Below are 18,991 nucleotides of genomic sequence, written 5' to 3' on the forward strand. Positions count from 1 at the left end.
CTTTTGGACGAGCATCACAGCCAAACCTCGCTTCATCCCCCAAGTGCTTTTGTTCGCGTCGGATGATCTCAATCTTCAAAAGGGGGTTGGAGGAGGTACGAGGAGAGGAGGGGTGAAAATCACATTAGTCGTCGTCTTCTCCGGTGGAATTTGCCAAGACAGCCGACATGGGCAGCGTCCCACATGCGGTGACTTGATGCCGACTCACATCTGCCACACAAACAAACAAACAAACCTGCTTTCTCCTCGCAGCCCAATTAAGATGCTGGCACCGCATTCAAAAAGCACACCTCTTCTTCTTCTGAAAAATAGTGCAGTTTATGATGGCAGGTTCACATTCAAAACCTTTTTTTTGGTATGTTTTTGTTTTTACACCTCCTGCCTGCAGGTGGTGCTGCAGCTTGTTGTTGTGTCATGTTGAGCTCATGATGGGACAACCTCATACAGCATTGGTTAAAAGTTCAATACAATTGTAATTGGGGCAGTGATACTTTCGCCTGTCTCTAGAGGGAACCTACGTACCACTGGAGGTACTTGTGCCACATTGAGTATCACAGCCGTAGAATATCGGTACGCCAACATTGGATATCGATACATTTCTGATGGTAAATGCACCAAGGAACAGTTAAATATTTTAAATATAAAAATGTAAAAAAAAAAGAAAAACAGCAGCTTTTTTTTTTTCTTTAAAAATAGACAAATCAGTTTTTCAAAGCTGGAGAGCCGCAAAGAATAGACTACCTTCTCGATCTATCCAGCCATCTATATATAAATATCATTATTTATTTATTATATAGTTATATTGATTAGCGCAGGTGCAAGATGTATATTCCATGGCACAGTACTGGCTCTGCGGGTTTCCCACTTTGAAATCGTCCTGCGGGAGTCATGAGAGAAACACGCTGCATTGAAAGTGTTGTCAGAATGAGAGACCAACAATGAACTTGACACTTATTGTTTTTATTGTTTCTTCCTGTTAACTTGTCAGCATGTGGCTGCAGAAAATGGGGAGCGGTGACAAAGTGGACAATATGCAGTACAACGCTTGAAGCGTCCACGAAAGGTACAGCAAGAAAAACGTAAGCTACTGGCAGCATGTTAATTAGCAGGATAATTGAACAACTGACAACTACAGTGGGCTAACCCCATCTTTGCCATTTCGCAGCATGGTGATTTAAAGATTTGTGCCTGCAATAAAATCTGGGGGATTCACTATACATCTTGGTGATTTGTATTGCAATGATTACTTTTTTCGGATATCTGTTTTTTCAGAAATTGCTGTTTGCCTCAGGTTTTAGTTTATTCCAAACATCCATTAAATCGATGAATATTTCATGAAAGATCATATACTGTGTAACATTCACTTACTAAAATGTATATGGACTGGCACCTAAGCTTAAGCACGACTTACTTTCTGAGTCTTCTATCAATCTGTCTGAAACCCACATTCCTGGATGTTTTTGCAGGATGTGAAGCCTGGTTTCATGGGCATGGCCATCGTGGAATTGGGAGTTGGCCCAGTTGTTGCACTCATACATCAGGAAAAGTGCAAGTGCTAAGTGCAAAAATCAACTATACTCTATCTCTTGGAACTAAACCTTGATTTAGACCTGCAAGATATTCATTTTTGTGTTCATTTCTGCACTTAACTGAAAATGGAATTGGCCCACTCTAGTTCTCAGTGAGTTGATTGGAGTTTTAAAGTATAATGCAGATGGCGTTGTTGTTCATTGCTCATTTTGGTCTTTTGGCCGTCGGCTTTAATTTACGAGAAAGCGGCGGGAGTTAAAATGCAAATCACCAAGTGACATTTATAGATGCACGCATTGCAGACACGCACACACACATGCAAATAGCAAACAAAGCTTGATGCTGTTAATTCCAGAGAACAACGGAATTATTCCTACTAACACCTGCACACGTCTCCTCGTGACAGTGACCGTCTAGCAGGAAAGTCGAGAACCACAGAAATAATATACAACTACGATGTCCCTCGGTAGAACGAAGACCTCTGCCACGGCCCAAGAATCCTAATCTTTTGATTGAGAAATTGTCGCACGGGGCGCTAGTGTTCCACTCCAGTCCTGAAGAAGTGTTGCGAAGGTTACAGTGGCTCCGAACTGACAGCTGTTTTCACCACAGCAAACAACCTACCTACCGACATCACTAAACAATATACAGTACTGTACCAACCGTCAAGCCAAATGAAACCCACCGCGTTCAAACGTAAACGTTCTTTCTGCGCTTCATATTCACTAGCTGGCAATTAATCTAAAACGGAACCCTGAGTGTGTTTTTATTGATGAGATTAATGAAAAAGTGATGAGGAAACCATACTGATGTAACCTTTCGGATGTTGGCTGTCTCGATGTGAGAGGAGCACCTGCACTTAAAAAGAAGGGAATAGATGTTGAAAACCGTAATTAGACTGATGGCCTTTTCTTCTGCCGCCTCTTGGCAGCTCCTGAAAGATGCAACCTTTTCTTTTGTAAAGTGGGCACATATGTGTGTGCGCGTGTGTTAAAGCATTTACACAGAAGCGTTTTTACTGGCGTCATAGCATTAGTCAAACTTAAACTCTCTGGCTGACGAAGGACGAGCCGAGGCTGGCGCATTTGTCTCGCTCCTGTAGGTTAAATGACCCAGAGCGATATTTTTACACACAAGCGCCCACATGCCCACACAGTCCCCCGTCTTCATTTACTACACGACGTGGCCATTTGCTTTATTTACGGGAGGAGGGCCCCGGTGAAGCCGCCGGGGAATAGGCGGCGAGCCAATGGAAGCGGGGCGAGCTAATAGAATGTGACAGGCGGCGAGTCGTAGAGGCCACTCAGGCGTCGTAAAGCTGTCGCCAGTCAAACCGCCAAATTTGTGGCAATAACCTGCTGACTTTTTTCCGCCGCTTGTGAGCTCCACTCGAGGCGGCGGGGCTCTCGGGTCACTCCCACAAATATACCGATACAGTCAAAGTGCCCCAAAGGGATAATTATTGGATGTCGAGATAACTTTTTGTACCTTTAGAAAATGTGTCCAGGCCCCTATGCAATCTTCTAACTGCCTATATTCGGGAACATTTCACCCACCAACTTACTGAGCTGACGGACCGATGCGATGTACCGACCACCGCCACCAACCAATTTACCAAGCACGTTCACATTTTCGGCGGCAGGTGCCTGAACTTCGAGCAAGGAGCCATGTAATGTTTTCAGCTGTGTTATAAGTGCTGTGGTTAATTTTGCAGCAAACAGTTTCAGGGATTAAACAAACATTCCTACTTGTGTGTCTGAGGACTCAGGACATGAGGACTAAATGGCGCGAAGAGGGAGGGGTAAGGCGGGGGCTTGTGTGTGCTTGTGTGTCAGCGAGGGCCACAGTTCTCACAAGAACTCAAACAAATGCATGTCAGATATTAAAACACTTTGGGGGGAATCGATGAGAGAGAATTGATGAAAGAGAAGGTTTTTTGGAGAAAAAAATGGCCTCAGTCGAAAGAACACTTTTCTCATCCAGGGCAAAAGGGCAGGTGCTGGAGCACCGCAAGGGATCTTTCTGTGCACGTTCCTGTAACATACTGACCAACCTGACTAATAACCGACTAACCAAACCACCCACCCGGCCACCTACGGACCATGTCAGACCTTAGAATCCTGTTGTTTCTGCATTGAATAGTACTTACTGGCTTGACTTTCAGTAGCCTGAAATCAGTTGAAAAAAAAAAAATGAATATAATGTAATAGGGTGTCTGATTTTTCTGAAGACAAAAATGCAACTATAGACTGTCATGGAGTGTTTGTGATTGGCATGACATAACGGATGGCAACAAGTTTTGATTTAGTTTGGATGGCAATTTTGTGAAATGAGATATGGAACAGGACACTAATGGCTCTTTCAGTTTTGGATGCTAAAATGTTTTTTGTTTGTACCACAGTATGACTAAAGAGTTCTGCAGTGTTCCGGTTTCCAATAACACTTGAGTAGGCGGAGGAGGAGCGACATGGATGAAACGGAGTCTTTTCAGAGCAAAAGTAATCTGGAAGGTGAGCCTACGTGCTTATATGTTGAGCACACTCAGTTTGGACCAGTGATCACAACTGCCGTGCAAAATATGAATTTGGTGTCAGCCCAAAAGTCACGGGCAATTGTGCTGATATTATCTGCCATTTAAACGGGGTTGAGAGTGGCTGGCCATCTTAATGGTGGGATTATCGCATGGAACGCTGTCACGGTAGAGAGAGATGGTCTGATTTGGCATTTGAGAGGGATGTCATTCATCACAGAAATGTCAGGACGTTTAGAATAACTTCATACATTCTGGGAAAAAGTGAGAGAGTGAAACGATGGAGTTTGAGATGAACCCAGAGTTGAGGTTTTAATTTAAAAAAACAAACCGTGTTTTGGAGCCAGATGCCCGTCAAAAAATATGAGTAGCGTTCCAGTAGATTTTACCTTGTCATTGAGCCAACATTTTTGAAAGGCATTGGGAATGGATGGTCAGATTCTGGGGTTGGACTGTACCATTCTTGGCATAGTGAAATTTCAACAAACCTATTTGATCTGTGCCTTTTTGCAGATCTATAACAAAATGTATTAGTTTTTTCCTTGGCCCATGGAAAACGGCTACGTATTGTTGTGTATTGTTTTGCGTAATCCTGATTGACTGACAATTAAGTCCAGACAATGCGGCTCGGAAGAGGCTTAGTAACGCGCATCACAGCGGGTCGGTCTTCTGACCATCCGCCAAAATGTGGAGCTTTGTGTTCCTCGGCTGGCTCGACTTTTACAAAATCTAAAATTCACAAGTGAGGACTGCCTCGTTCCCCCACATTCCAATCAGAAAACAACTTTTCCTGAGAGATGGGGGAAAGTGGGGAGGAAAGCGGCCAGAGGACAATGAAGGTGCACCTGCAAAATCGATAGTTCATACGCTTGTGAAATTGAAGTTTTGTCACAAAGCGAGCGCCCAAGTTGGAACATGAAATGGTTTTGGCGTTGGGCCCGTGAACAGCGGCATATTGATTCCCCTGAGCGCTCCCCAATCGTTGACCTTTGAAAGCATCACACACATGGGTTCTGGTGGGACGTCTTTTGGCATCCGCCGGCATTGCCTTGCATGCTTAGAAGTCATTAAATGTCTTCAGTTAATGCCAGATGACCCCAAATGTCCTTAACAGGACCCAGATGCACTAGACCTCGGTTCCCACATTTCTTCTTCCCCCAAACTGTTCAAATGTCAGCACATCCGTAAACTTAAATGGATGCGAAATGCCTCAAAGGTACTTACATTTCCTCAATCTTAAATGTCTTCACACCTCTACAAATGTCTCCTAATATCCCCAAATTTCATCAATTTCAAATGTCTTCAACCTCAAATGTCCGAAAATATCTCCAACCTCAATGCCCCCATGTGTCCTTAAATATTCCTGAATGTCCTCAAAATGGCCCCAGATGATAGTGGGGCAGGGCCGACTCATGCCAAAAAGCACAAGTGCATGCCTTGGCTTTGTTTTAGCCACGCCCCCAAAAATCTACAACCGAAATGGTAAAAGAGTTTAACAAGTTCATTTAATTGTTCTCAGTCTTTGCACATTTTCAGCAACTATATTCAAACATATATAATTGTAACGTATATTGGTCAAATAAAAAAATTATTAATTTAGAAGAATAAAAATAAAGAATAAAAAGAATAAACCGGAAGCGACGCTTGCTTTACTTCCGGTTTACCGTAATTAGAAGTGTAATTGTTAAAATCAAACTAATGTCTCGAAAGGACACCACGTCACTTTTTATGTATAAAATTTAGGAAAAATGACGAGAAACCTTTTTATCAGTCTCGTAATCTGACAGTTGCTACACTTTATGAAATTTTGCGTTCTAGATGACAGAGGTTTACTTAAACTCAGAATGAACACACACACAAAATACAACCAAGAGTGGAATTTGATGGTATATTTAATGACATCAAAATGGATCGAAAGGGGAACACACAAAAGGGGTCCAACTAAACAAAGAAAATAACACTAATAATGGTAAAAAGGAGGAAAATCGGCATACGGAAAGGGGATTGGGACGTCATGTGTTGGACTAAAGTTGGAAACGTGAGCGTTTTCTGCGTCCAGTGCGGACGGGAGAGAGAGGACAAAGTGGAGATTTTGTCTGAAGCTAGTAATTTCCCCGAAATTATTAGGCACTAATAATGTAGTCTGGCAAAGTTGCCGCGTTTACACACGACCGTAAATTGGTGGGTGGTAGTCTCTCTTTGGAAGTGGCTCAGGAAGCGAGGCGACAGATTTGGTTGCAGACGAAAAAGATGTAGAAAAATAAAAAAACTAAATATAAGAGGCGGGAGAAGAACAACGGCTGGTCGTCGCGCCTTCTTGGGAGAATCGGACGTCTCTCTTCCTGCCTCTTTTTGTACCTCGCTGGCAAATTCAGAGCGATCCCGCTTGGCTGGGAGCATACCCGATACCTTTGTAGTAGCTGCTCTAATCGCTTAGCGGAGGCCCACGGTTAGGCTGGGAAGCCATGTCGGTTCTATCCCGGCTCGCGGTTACCAAGCCGTGTGCCCGCACAAAAAGAGAAACTGGGCGAGAGGAGAGGGAAAAAAACACAAGGCTACAGGAAGAAGGTGTGAGTTAAGAGTTAAATATCCCAGAGGCGGGGCGTGGGCAAGAGGGCTTGCCAACTGGGAGAAGACCACACCCACCAGCCTGAACCTTGTCTACAAATTTGATCAAATGGGTTTAAAATCAACTTCATCGAAAACACTCCCAACTTTGTACTCTCACGCATAGAATCATTGTTGAAACTTTGGTCGTGGCAGATCGGTTGCTTATTGTTCAATACAACATTTCGTACTGTTTGATTTCAAATCACGAGGAACAGTTCTCAAAAATCTTTTAAATGCCCCCAAATATCCTCCATTTCAAATGTTTTTTTTTTACCTGAATTTATCCAAGTAACGCAATTAAGAACATATTCCCTTTTGCAGTGCCGACCGGGCTGCAGACAGCAGAGTAAAACAATGCAAAGTAAAAGTACAAATAAATACATGCACAACAAACTGTACAATGTTATTTAAACAAAACAAAACATATAAACAAAACTTAAAATAATACAATCACAAATACCGAGACAAAATCTTCCTCTGCAATCTAAATACACCACGGCTCCCTTCGCATTCACATTGGCAACCGCGCTCTCTCCGGTCAGGCTCTGCGATGCACCCCTTACACTTCATCCGTCCCAGCTCTGCTTCGCCGCTCCCTGGCCCTCCCTCAGCTCTTGTTTTTTCCTCCCTGGCACAATATGCGCCGCAAGCTTCCCCTGCTCGAGCTTTAATGAGGTGCATGAATATTCATGAGGAGGCTGACATCACCGTTCTGCGGGAAAGCGGCGACGTCAGGAGACCGTGGGGACGCGATGCTAGTAATGAGACAAATAAATGCCTCCGTCAAGTAGACGCCTCCCTTTTCTCAGTTCTCAGTCGCTCGGTTCACACCCGACGACCGGCTTCCTGCTATTCCCGTTCACAGCGCTGCCGTCCCATCTCTGTTATAGCCCAGATACTACCGCTGAAGCTGGGAAAAAAACTAGCATCGATGTCCCCAAATGTCCTTCCATGTCCTCAAAAGTCCCCACATATTAAATGTCCTCATTCCAGAGCAACAATGGAAAAACTTGGCTTTGATGTCCCCAAATGTCCCAAACGTTTTTTAATGTCCCCATTCAATGACTGTACCTTTCACACACAACAGTGACAAGTGAACAAGGCTGACTTTGACATCCCGAAATTTACTCAGATGTTCCCACACATCTTGAATTGTCCCCATTCTGTGTCGTAGAAGTAAAGAGCACGATAAAAAGCTCAAAATCTTCGTTGTCCTAGAACGTCACTAAAAGTCACCACAAATCCTCATGTCCCCGCGACACATGAAAAAGCCAGGAAAAAGCTGGCACTGATGTCCCCAAAAGTCCTACATTGCCCTCAAATGTCCCCAAATGCCCTTAGAATTCCCCTTAATTTGCTCATTCAATGTGTGTACCTTTCACATAGAACAGTGACGAGTGAAAAAGCAGGGAAACGATGATGTCCCCGAATGTCACACATTGTTCCCAAAAATGTTTTTCTATGACAGCAACAGCATGTTAACAATAAGCCCAAGACCTCCACAATGCAGACAGCGCATCTAATTCTCATTGTATAAAAAGCCTTAAATACGTGATTTACATTTACATGACGCTATTACATTAGCCTCTCACTGTAGAAATATACTTATTTTGGATCTACATTACACAGTATGTATTGATAGATGGACAAATGTGATTCCTGCCAGCTATTTGGGAAAGAATTCTAATTGTATTAGGGCACACGACTAATTCAGTCCATGTTGATAAAGTCCAAAGTCCTTTGAGGAACCACACATTTTTTCCCTTTTATCAGTTCATTGTTTCACCTCCAGCCAATTATCAGTTATTATATTAGTGTCAAAGATTCCTTTCTTGCTGTGGGACACATTGACAGCCTGCAGACAGCTCTAAGTTTAACCCTAATAACACTGACAACATTAAACATCCGGAACATACGCAGTGGTGCGCGTTATATGCGTCCCTTGCAACTTTTTGGGGTGTTTGGTGTGGTGTGATGTATCCGGTAAACAGTTCATTTGGTCATTTTTGGGCACTTTTTCCAATATTTTCCTGTTCGGCACAGACACGTTTAGCCTTGGTGTGTGCGCGTGTTCGTGTGCATACTGTATGTGAGTGTGTGTGTGTGTGTGTGTGTAAAAGCTGTAGCAGCGAGGGCAGCAAGGCGGCTCGTTAAAAACCTCTTTGGTCTGCAAGGTCACGGCCCTGAATTTTCTACCTTTTGTGAGTGGAAACGCTTCAACACACACGCATGGACACACACACACGATTTAAGTTTGGGGGAAACTTCCGTCACTTTTCTACCATTTTGAATGAGGTTGTTATTCTTCCTTTAGGTGAGACTATTCCAAAAGCTGACGTGTCAAAACCAAGTTTCAATCCAGATCGGATCCAGAGTTGGCGGCAATGTAAATGCATTTACTGTATATCTGTGTCAAATATCATCAGATTAGGTTGTAATTTATTGTGTTTTTGTAGTACTAAGTATTTTAATTTTTTTGGGGGGGAAGAAATATGACTTTCTTCTAAGATCAGGTGACCACAGACTTGGTGGAGATCTGCAAAAATGAAATAAACCCACACAAAGCAGTTTGGGGAATCTCTGATCTTACAAAAATGCTCATATGGCACCAACTAAAATTAAGGCAAAATAAATCAAAACATTTAAAATATGCAACAATGTAGGCGGTGAGCAAAACAAGCCACATACTTGCGTTCAACATCCCCAACACAACCCCCTCCCTCGAGTACACCTTAAAAATAAATCTTATTTACAACCAATTAAGGCATAATGTTAAATAAAAGCAATTGGCTCCAGTTTATAAGGGTCTTTGGTTTTTATGTGCTCTTATTTAAAGACAAAAAGATTGTCTCACACACCCTTGGGTGTGCCCCAACAGAGCTTCTGTTCTAAAGTAGTACACATAATTAAGGAGCGAATAAAAATACACAATTTAAAGAATGCAAGTGTAGAGCAGAACATTTTGGGGATTTCCTCATCTAAAAAAAACACAATTACTACAAAAATTAAGACAATTAAGTCACATCAAAGACCGATCGATTCTTTATTGATCATGACTAAATGAAATTGCCTCCCTCAATCATTGTAGCTACCTTTTTGTTCTTTTATTTATTTTTTGAGGTAAACATGAGCTTATCTTTGTCTGATATGTACATTTGTTTGATGAGCTTAAATATTAAAGTGAAGAAACTATACAAAAACCAAAAGAATTTGAGAAGGGGGCCTATACATTTTCACGGCACTGTACATTTTTACTATTTCCAAATGACTGATGTGTGTACACTACTTCATATATCTACTGTATACCTCTATAGAGTACTATATGCGCTGGAGTGAGAAGAGCTTGTAGTAATCTACCTTGGCCTTGGCACTGCTTGGCACTCATTGAGGAAGATTGATGGCTCTTCAAGCACGATGGCTGCAGGAGACAATGATGGAGGCCAAGGGAGGATTTACAAGAGGGAAGCTGCGGAAAAAGAGCAGTAGATTGTCTGTGAATGATGGTCGTAAAAGATGGAGAAATTAGAGAGTAAATGTCATCGTGTGGAGGAGCTGATGCGATTGCTTCCCTGCTCTTCTCCCCTTTTCGCTTGTACGGAATATTGCGTCTATGGAGGCGAGATTACACAAAACTGTCAGCTGTTTGTTGTCAGCAGGCAAATAATCCGGCACCACGTTTGGACATTTAATCTGGTGCTGTTTTGAAATCGCTTTGTTGATTTAAAAAAACAAACAAACAAACAAACAAAACCTGACATTGCAGGGCTTTTCCATACTCAACAACTCGCTTGTTCATCCAGACGAAAATCTACTGAATCTATTGAAAATTCAGCCCCCGGAATCCGTTTCAAGTAGCAACGTGAAATTTGGTAGGCATGTCAATCATGAGAAGACCCACAAAAAAGTCTCAGGAAGTCATGCCTGAAAAGACATAGGAAATCTGCCATGTTGGTTTGAAGCAGCCTTTTTAGGGTCATTTTGGCCATTTCCACGGGTCCTTCAAAGATAGACTTGTCCAAGAGTTTGTCCGATTGCTACCAAATTTGAACCATGTCCACCCGACAGGTGGACAGCGCTCAATTTCTTTGGATTTGAATGTTTGTTGAGCCATTAATATTGCATTGTCAGAAAGAGCAAACCATTTTGAACCCTTTGGATTGGTCATTAATTGGTAAAAGTAACATCCACGTAGGCACTGACCCATCGTGTCGATTTATAAAAGAATTGACCACATATGGACATGGGAGGTTTTGGCCCAAAGCCAGCGATATACACAAAACACAACACACACAAAATACAGTAATAATACACCATGGCTCCCTTCATCCAACCCTTAAGTGTCAATAGATGAGAGAGAGTAGAGAGTCTCCTTAGACCAGTATTAGGGCGCTGGGATCCTCGCAGCATGCAGTCCCCCATCGTCAAATCTTCACCAAACTTATTTTTCCTGTGTGGTTTAATAGTGTACAGTACACCAATACATAGAAACTCTCTGATTGGCCAGTCTAACATTTTAGGTGTGGCTTAGTGAACAAACTAACTGATCTTAAATTGAGCAGAAAACATAGCCTGGAAGTCATCCTTAATGCTTCTGTATTAACTCTCTTTGCATCTGTGTGCGTGTGTGAGGTTAATGCATTGCATTAAAGGCCCACAGAGAGCTCGCTGTAAAGCTGTCTGCCGGAGCGGACCCGCGGCGACGATTGAAGAGTCAAAATCATTTAAGCCCAATTCCCTCTCACGCCGGAGCTGCGCCCAAATAAGTGCCAAGCGCACTAAAACATGATGGTCCTGACGCTTTGCCTTTGGCCCAACGTCTCCAAAATGCTCGTATTTAAAACGCGTAGTCATTTATTTTAAAATCTGCGTTTAAGAACACACATTAATGGTCAAAATGGAGGTCCATGTAGTGTGTGTGTGTGTGTGTGTGTGTGCGTCTGATAAATGCAAGCAACACACACACGTGCATTCACTTTGTATTCCTGACCAGTGATCCCCTCCGAGAGTTAATAAATGTCATTTCTTAACTTACGCATGTTTACACACACACATGCTGAATAAATGTCAATCAGATGCCAGAAATTTCGCAAAGCTAGCCAGCAAGAGAGACAGACCTCAGGCCTCCGTGTATGTGTGTGTGTGCGCGTGTGTGTAGGTGTGTTATGTGGTTGTGTTTGTGAGAGGCCTCATCAATACTTGCATTAAATATTAATCATTAATCTGGTCCAGACTCATCAAAAACACACACACAAAAAATGAAATATGTTTTTGATATGGAAAATAGAACTATAATATTTACTTTATAAAACATATAGTAATATAATTAAATAGAATGTAAAGAATGAAACTGTTTGTGCATCATGATTAATTCATTGAGACTTTCTGTGTTCGACCTGGCCACTGGGGGGCAGTATAATACACTCACGAAGACGCAAGGGAAGAAGATTTACACAACTAATGTGACACAGTAAACTGCAATAATATAATTGTTTTTTCGCAGTGGATGAATAAAATATGCTGGTGTGTATTGTTATATTGTCTTGTGTTGATGCAGTGTTTGTGATTAGTTGGCGACTATTCTAGGGTGTACCCTGCCTCTCGCCCAAAGTCAGCTGGGCAAGCTCCAGCACAGCCGTGACCGCCGTCAGGATAAGCCATATAGAAAATGGATAGATGAAAAACCAGCACTGGTCACGCTCCACCTCCAAAACAGTTCTTTTCCCTCGCCAAACAGATGCAAACTTGTTGTCTGGTCCGCCCACGCTCGCTCTCTCAACTCGCCAAGAAGTCTCGGCGTTGGACGCATGGGAAAGATGGGACGCAGAGTCCATCTGGCCCGACGGCGGAGTCAGCCAGCGGAACAGATGTGCGAGGGACTTTGATGTAGGTAAGGCTTCTTCTGGGCGTGCTCAGTCCGCACACATTTTAATGAAGGATCGAGGCCAGAAGGTTGATGAAGGGCTCTGAATTCTGCAGATTCATGCTGACACTTGATTAAAGTCCAAAATTGGACAAAAAAAATATCACCTGAAACTCATCATCGATACCCAATATCATCAATATGGCAGGCCATGGATTTGGTATCTGGGCCTTTAGTGGAGCTTTACCTGGCTGAATCCACGACTGAATACCATCACTATCACATGGATATGATAAAAACCCTTAATTCTATATAAAAAAAAAAGGTAACATACTGTGCAACTCTGCCACCTCGGTCATCTGGAGCAGTTCACAGTCAGTAATTAATAACATGACAAAAACATGAAAAAGCAGAGATGCTGATTATTAAATGTATCAATGTGTGCAGATCGCAATGCGTGTTTTGCTAGTCGACGGTGGCTGTAACAAGTTTTGCTCCCACTAACCAATTGTGACGTAAAAAAAAGCTAGCGTCATTGAGGGGTTGGGGGTATTTGAGACATTATGACATTAATCGTGGTTGCTCTGCTTTGCTTTGCATTTGCTGGAGGAGAAAGCGGATCACGGCAACGAAGATGATGTTTGAAGTGAGAAGAATGATGTTCAATGATGTTTGAAGTGAGAAGAAGAGTGAAGTTGACAGAAGATGTGAGGATGACCTGCGGCAGGATCAGGACCAAACTGACAGCAGATCAGTAAAATGCCAGTATGTTTCACTTTCTTTTCAGCTGCCAACATCACATCAGTAATAAAAGCACAAAAAAATTTATTTTTCCTTTCATGGGAAAGCATTTTTTCCCCACCGTGTTAAATGGGTGAGCAAGTGCACAAGTGTTACTAATTTACATAAGATGGACGTCCCTGCAATATAAACAACAATTGTGTTTTCAGGTGCTCTACTTTGTCAGTATTGAAAAACAAGACGGGAATTTTTACCTTTTCAACAAACGATTCTATTTTGACACACTAATGATAGATGTGGAAAGGACTGGTCGATGTGGTTTGTATAGACGTCCACCCAATTCCGTGTCGATCTGTGAAACTGGTATCGGGCTTGTTTTTCCAAGCAAAATGGCTGAATTTGTGTTCAGATTCAAACATGAGTCTTTGAGACTTTATTGTGCATCCTGTCCTGAAATATATGTCTACACAACTATGTATCCATCAGTAAAATCCAATTTGTTTTCTAACTTTCCAGAGGACTCTGCTGAGCAACTTTGCCCAAAATGGCTGCTTCCAAGCAAAATGGTTGACTTTGTATTTCATTTGTGGCATGGGTTCTTTTTCATGCATCCTGTCAACGATAGACATGTCCACTCAACTATGCATCGATCGGTGAAACTGGTGTCGGGGGCTCCAAATTGCTGACTTTCATTATAAGCTCGGACATGGGTTCTCGGGACTTTCCATGTGTGTTATGATAGACATGTATTGCAAATTCTGTGTTGATCAGTGGGACGTGTACCCAGGGACTCATTTATTCTATCTTTCCAGGAGACGGAGATCGGGTTTCGAACCTTAATAACATAAACAGGATGCATGACTTGAGTCTGAGGTAAAGGCCACATGTGCACACCGAGCAGAGCTGGAGGCGACAGAGGCAAGCGAGTGCAGGAAGGATCTGTTTTGACGCCGCACAACATCGCCGTTTGTAATTAAAATGCAAATAGAGCAACCTTGTTTTCAGTGTCGGGGGAGAGTCCTCGCGTCAGCTGGCCAAATCGATTTTCATACCACAATGCTGAAATCAATTTGGAAATTTAAACTCCACACACACAAATATAAAAGGTGGCGTACGAGAGAGTCGGAATGTTCAGACAAGTTTGAAGAGCTCACGGCCTTTACTTGCCGCCTCAAGGCAATTATTGACACGTTTAAAAAAAAAAAACAACACACTCACAATCTGACAACGTCAGTCTGTTCCGACGGTGGCCTAACCCTAATAGAACAAGCAAAAACGCCTTAAGCTTCAATCTAAATTAAAAACACGTGTATGTGTGTGTGTGTGCGCGTATGTGTGTGCGTCCTTCAGCGTGACATTGACGTGTAACACATCTCCAGTTCAATTATCTCCATCCAGCGGATTTCAAACACGTTGAGCGGGGGAGCGCGGCGCCCGCTAATTAGCCCGCCTCCGCCACAACAAAGTCCGTCTTTAGCTCCCCCTTGACGCCTCGCCTCGCGCAAAAGTGTGTGTGTGTGTGTGTGTGTGTCAATCAACACATTCGATTGTCAACAGGTTGATGCAAAACAAAGACTTGTAGGTGCTTGTGTTATGGAGGGACTTTGTTTTTCAGTTAATACATCATTGCAAGTTAAAAACAAATTTGCCCCCATACCGGTTTTACCGTTTCAAACGAAATTGGGTGGACTTGTCCATCATAACAGGGGCCCGTGCAGGAAATGAAATCGGGGGTCGGCCTAAGCGGTGACTTTGGACAAATTCCCTCAGTAGCCGCCCCTGGAATGTTTGACACCAGGGTTACCAATGGACGTGAAATTGAGTCATAACAGGACGCACAAAATATTTTCAAGGACCCATGCCTGGAACTGAACAGGAAGTCATCCATTTTTATTTCAATTACAATGCTCTGACTAAGGGAATTTCCCCAATCGGAAACAGGTTTATTACAAAGCTGGGCGACGCTCAATTTAAAAAATATTATTATTATTATTATTATATATATTTTTACATTATTTGTATTTGATATTTTAGAAAAGAATTTTAAAAGTCTTTACACGCTCTTATTTCTGACAGCGCCAGCGACAAGGAGCACTCGTTGCGCAAGGCGCACGCTTGGCCGTTGCTCTTTGCAGCAGCAGGAGAAGGGAAAAGCAAGTGAAACTAGCTGCACTAATAAGTTCACATCTCTCCACCGGTCGCACTCCCGTACGACAGGGGCGCCTCCCACATGTTCCCCGACGTCACTCTGCTTCCCAATTACCACCTCGTATGCACGCACGCGTACACACACACATATACATCCAGGGGAGCTTTTAAATGCTCCCCATTAAATTCCTAAAAGCTTCTTTTTCTGCTCTCGTTTCCCCTACTTTCTAACACGCAGCGTACATTGCAACAGATTATATACGCAAATGAGGCGTCTCGCGGTGAAGAGTGTCAACGCAAAGCAAAAAGACAGCAAAACAACCCAAGAAACCGAGTAAAGTGTGTGTGGCTCAAGTGCTAATGATTCACTGTGTAAGAGGAGAGCCCGCCTGGATTTGCTAATTATGCGTAATTAAAAAAGTGAGAATATATTCCCAGGGTGTTTAACATCCATCTGTAGTGGGGGGGGGGGGGCTTCTTTTTGAGAACACTCTTTTTAATTGTATACATTGCTTCCAAATGCAGAATATTAACACCTCATTTCTAAATCTTATGGGTTATGTATGAAGGATTATTCGGGCTAAACTTAATTTTTTTTTTTTTTTCCCGAAAAGTTTTATGCTTTCAAATTTTTTTGTTTACATTTTCTAGATTTAAAACAAAATGAATTCTAGAATTGTTTTTTATTTACAAGAAAAAAGTACATTCAATAAAAAAAAGTCAATTTCTAAGAAAATCAATTCCATATTTTCAAGATCAAATATATTTTTGAGAAAAAAATTATTTCATACATACAAGACGTCATAAATTTTTAATAAAAACGTATATTTCTGAGAAAAATGATGCATTTTCCCAAAATTGTAGCTGTATCTCTTTGAGAAAGGAGCTGTATATTTTTTATGGAAATAGTCATATTTTCAAGAAAATATTTCATATTTTGAGGAAAAAAGATATATTGTCAAGAAAATGTTTTTTTCAGAAAAACGATTATTTAATAGAAAATAGTACATTGAAGAAAGAAAAAAGTGTTTTATGATTTTGTTTTATATTTATATTATATATGTATATTTATTATTATTATAAATATATTTATATTTTTAATATTTTTAAAAGTTATCTTTAAAAATGTATTTGGGTATTTCTGAGGATTGTTTTTTAATAGTTTCAAGAAAAAAGTAGAATCCCCCCGAAAAAGCTGTATATTTTTGAGGGGGGGGGGTTGTAAGTCGAGAAAATATTAGATTTTTTTTTTGTTTTTTTTTTTTCTGAAAGGGACATTATTAAGAATAGGAAATATCCTCAGGTGAAAAAAACATCTGCACGTTATCCGACATCGCTTTCTATTTCCTGTTAAGGTCATATGTGTTCTGCAGTCTCTGTGAGGTCATCAGATGGCTTCTTCTTCTGCTTACGTCTGAGAGCTGAAAATGCCAGGCTGATAAAGCTGCACTAGAAACACACGCACAAACATGCACGCGCGCACACACACACACACACATGCACAGGCGGCGGCAGTGACATTAAGCGTCGCCGCAGTGAATCTGGGAGCATCGGAGGCTGAAGTGACCCCCGATATGCCTCCTTCCTATAACTCATCTGTTCGTCTTCCTCACTGGTGGCATTATCAAACCGGAGGCTACTCGCTGGCACCTCGACTGCCATTTTCAAGCCGCTCGCCCTGGCGCGCGCCCACCTTTTGTCTAATTGGCCGTGGTAATCACTCCTTAACCCTTTAAAGGGCACGCAGCGTGAAGCACTTCATCATTTACTGGCAACATTTAGGACAAATTTTGGGGCCTCAATATGTACCACAACTCACCATTTCTGATAAAAACTGATGTGTTTTAGTGGGTCCCTAAAATGCATGCAGGCACAAAGTTAGAAAAAAATTAGCCCCTGCACAACAGTTTCACTGATCGATAAGAAATTGGATACATGTGTTGATCAAAACTGGATGCACGAAAAAGGACCCATGCCTGAAACTGAACAGAAAGACAACCATTTTGGTTCGAAGAGGCCATTTTGTGAAAATTACCTTAGCCATTAACCTTGGAGAGGTTGAATAAAATGAGCCCCTGGCACCAGTTCCACCGATCCACACAGAATTGGGTAGACATGGCTTTCATGACTGGACAGACAACAAAGTCTCAAGGACCCATGACTAAAACTAGACATGGAGTCAGTCATTTTGGTTTGAAACGGCCATTTTGGGCAAATCCCCTCAGTTGTGTCCCCCATCAACTCTAAAAGTCTCAAGAGCCCATGCCCCAAATTGAACAGGAAGTCACCCATTTTGGTCGGAAGCAACCATTGTGGGTTAATGTGTCCCACCGGGCATCCACTGATTGTTTTTGATCGTGTGAATACATACGTCGTAGATTGGGGTGATTACATTTATATGTTGAGCGGGCAAAACCTACGACTCAGCCCCTCGTCGGTAAACACACTTGATGCACTGCGATGTAACTCGTTGACATCCTTGCCGGGAGACTCGTAACGGCGAGCGACTTCCTAGGGTGCGTGCGCTCAAAAGAGCGGAAATGTCAATATTGCCCCCACGGGAGAGCATAATTACGGCGTAAGGATCTAAAAGACTTGTCGCATATGGTCCAGCAGCTGTCGCATCTGTCTGCCGGCGCAAGGAAGCGTATAGCAGAACGGTAACGGCTCAACGTTAAAACGCCAGCTGATACGTGAGAAAGACGAGGTTTTGCGTATTAGGAGACGCTTAAAATGACGCCACATCCATCCCAATAAAGGTTTCGCTGTGGCTGTTTGTTTACAATTTAGATTTGCGTGAATGGGGATCCTATGAACTAACATCTGTACATGAATCATCAAAAAACACAGAAGCATCACTCAGCAGTATTAATAGTACATGGCGACTGTACATGAGTAATAAATTCCACATATGCAAGTGTAAATGGCAAATGTACACAAACAGATGTACACGAAAAGTATAACACTGGTAGTTACCTATGTTGTATGCAGCAATTGTACATTGACACACATCAACAGTGCAATTCCAAAGCGAGTACTGTATTTTAAGACTAACCTCGTAGTATGTATTTCTTTTTTCTTTTTTGTTGTTGTTGTTGTAGGATTCCCCACTAAGTTCTCATGGGAATGCAATTCCTAAGCCCCGGGTGCTTTCACTTTGTGCTGGTGAACATCAAAGCGTCTTCTCCAGAATGGAAAGTGACTGCAGTCGACGACATCATCCACTTCGGGGTCGCTTCCTGTAAGGCGCGCATGGCCGTAATCAACCCGAGCTAATTCCCCGAGCGTTCCGCTCTTTCGCCTCGCGTCCATCCCGACTGATGTGAAGTGGCATCAATTAAGTGGATCAGCCAGGTGTGAGGGGGGGGGGGGGGGGGGGATTCCTGCCAGGTACCCTTTTATTTATTTGGAATTTTCTTTAATGCGTGTGGCGAGTTGAGTAACGCCGGCATCAACCTTGCAGAGCTAATGACGAGTTGCTTGTCATCGCCGTCGCAGCAAATTGGCTGCAAGTGGCAGGTCAGGAAAGAGCGAATATGAACATCATCGGCCCATTAAATGACGCTTATGAG

General features: G+C 42.4%; 1 long non-coding RNA gene across 1 annotated transcript; it reads left to right on the forward strand.

Moving 5' to 3' along the window:
* Positions 1-873: 873 nt before the first annotated feature.
* LOC133466039 (uncharacterized) lies at positions 874-18,765 on the forward strand. The gene is made up of 5 exons (XR_009784819.1): positions 874-1,063; positions 3,932-4,040; positions 12,405-12,557; positions 13,143-13,295; positions 18,521-18,765. It is a non-coding gene; the product is annotated as an uncharacterized LOC133466039 (long non-coding RNA).
* Positions 18,766-18,991: the final 226 nt, after the last annotated feature.

The sequence above is a fragment of the Phyllopteryx taeniolatus genome, chromosome 16 (assembly GCF_024500385.1).
Source record: "Phyllopteryx taeniolatus isolate TA_2022b chromosome 16, UOR_Ptae_1.2, whole genome shotgun sequence".
Classification (NCBI taxonomy): Eukaryota; Metazoa; Chordata; class Actinopteri; order Syngnathiformes; family Syngnathidae; genus Phyllopteryx; species Phyllopteryx taeniolatus.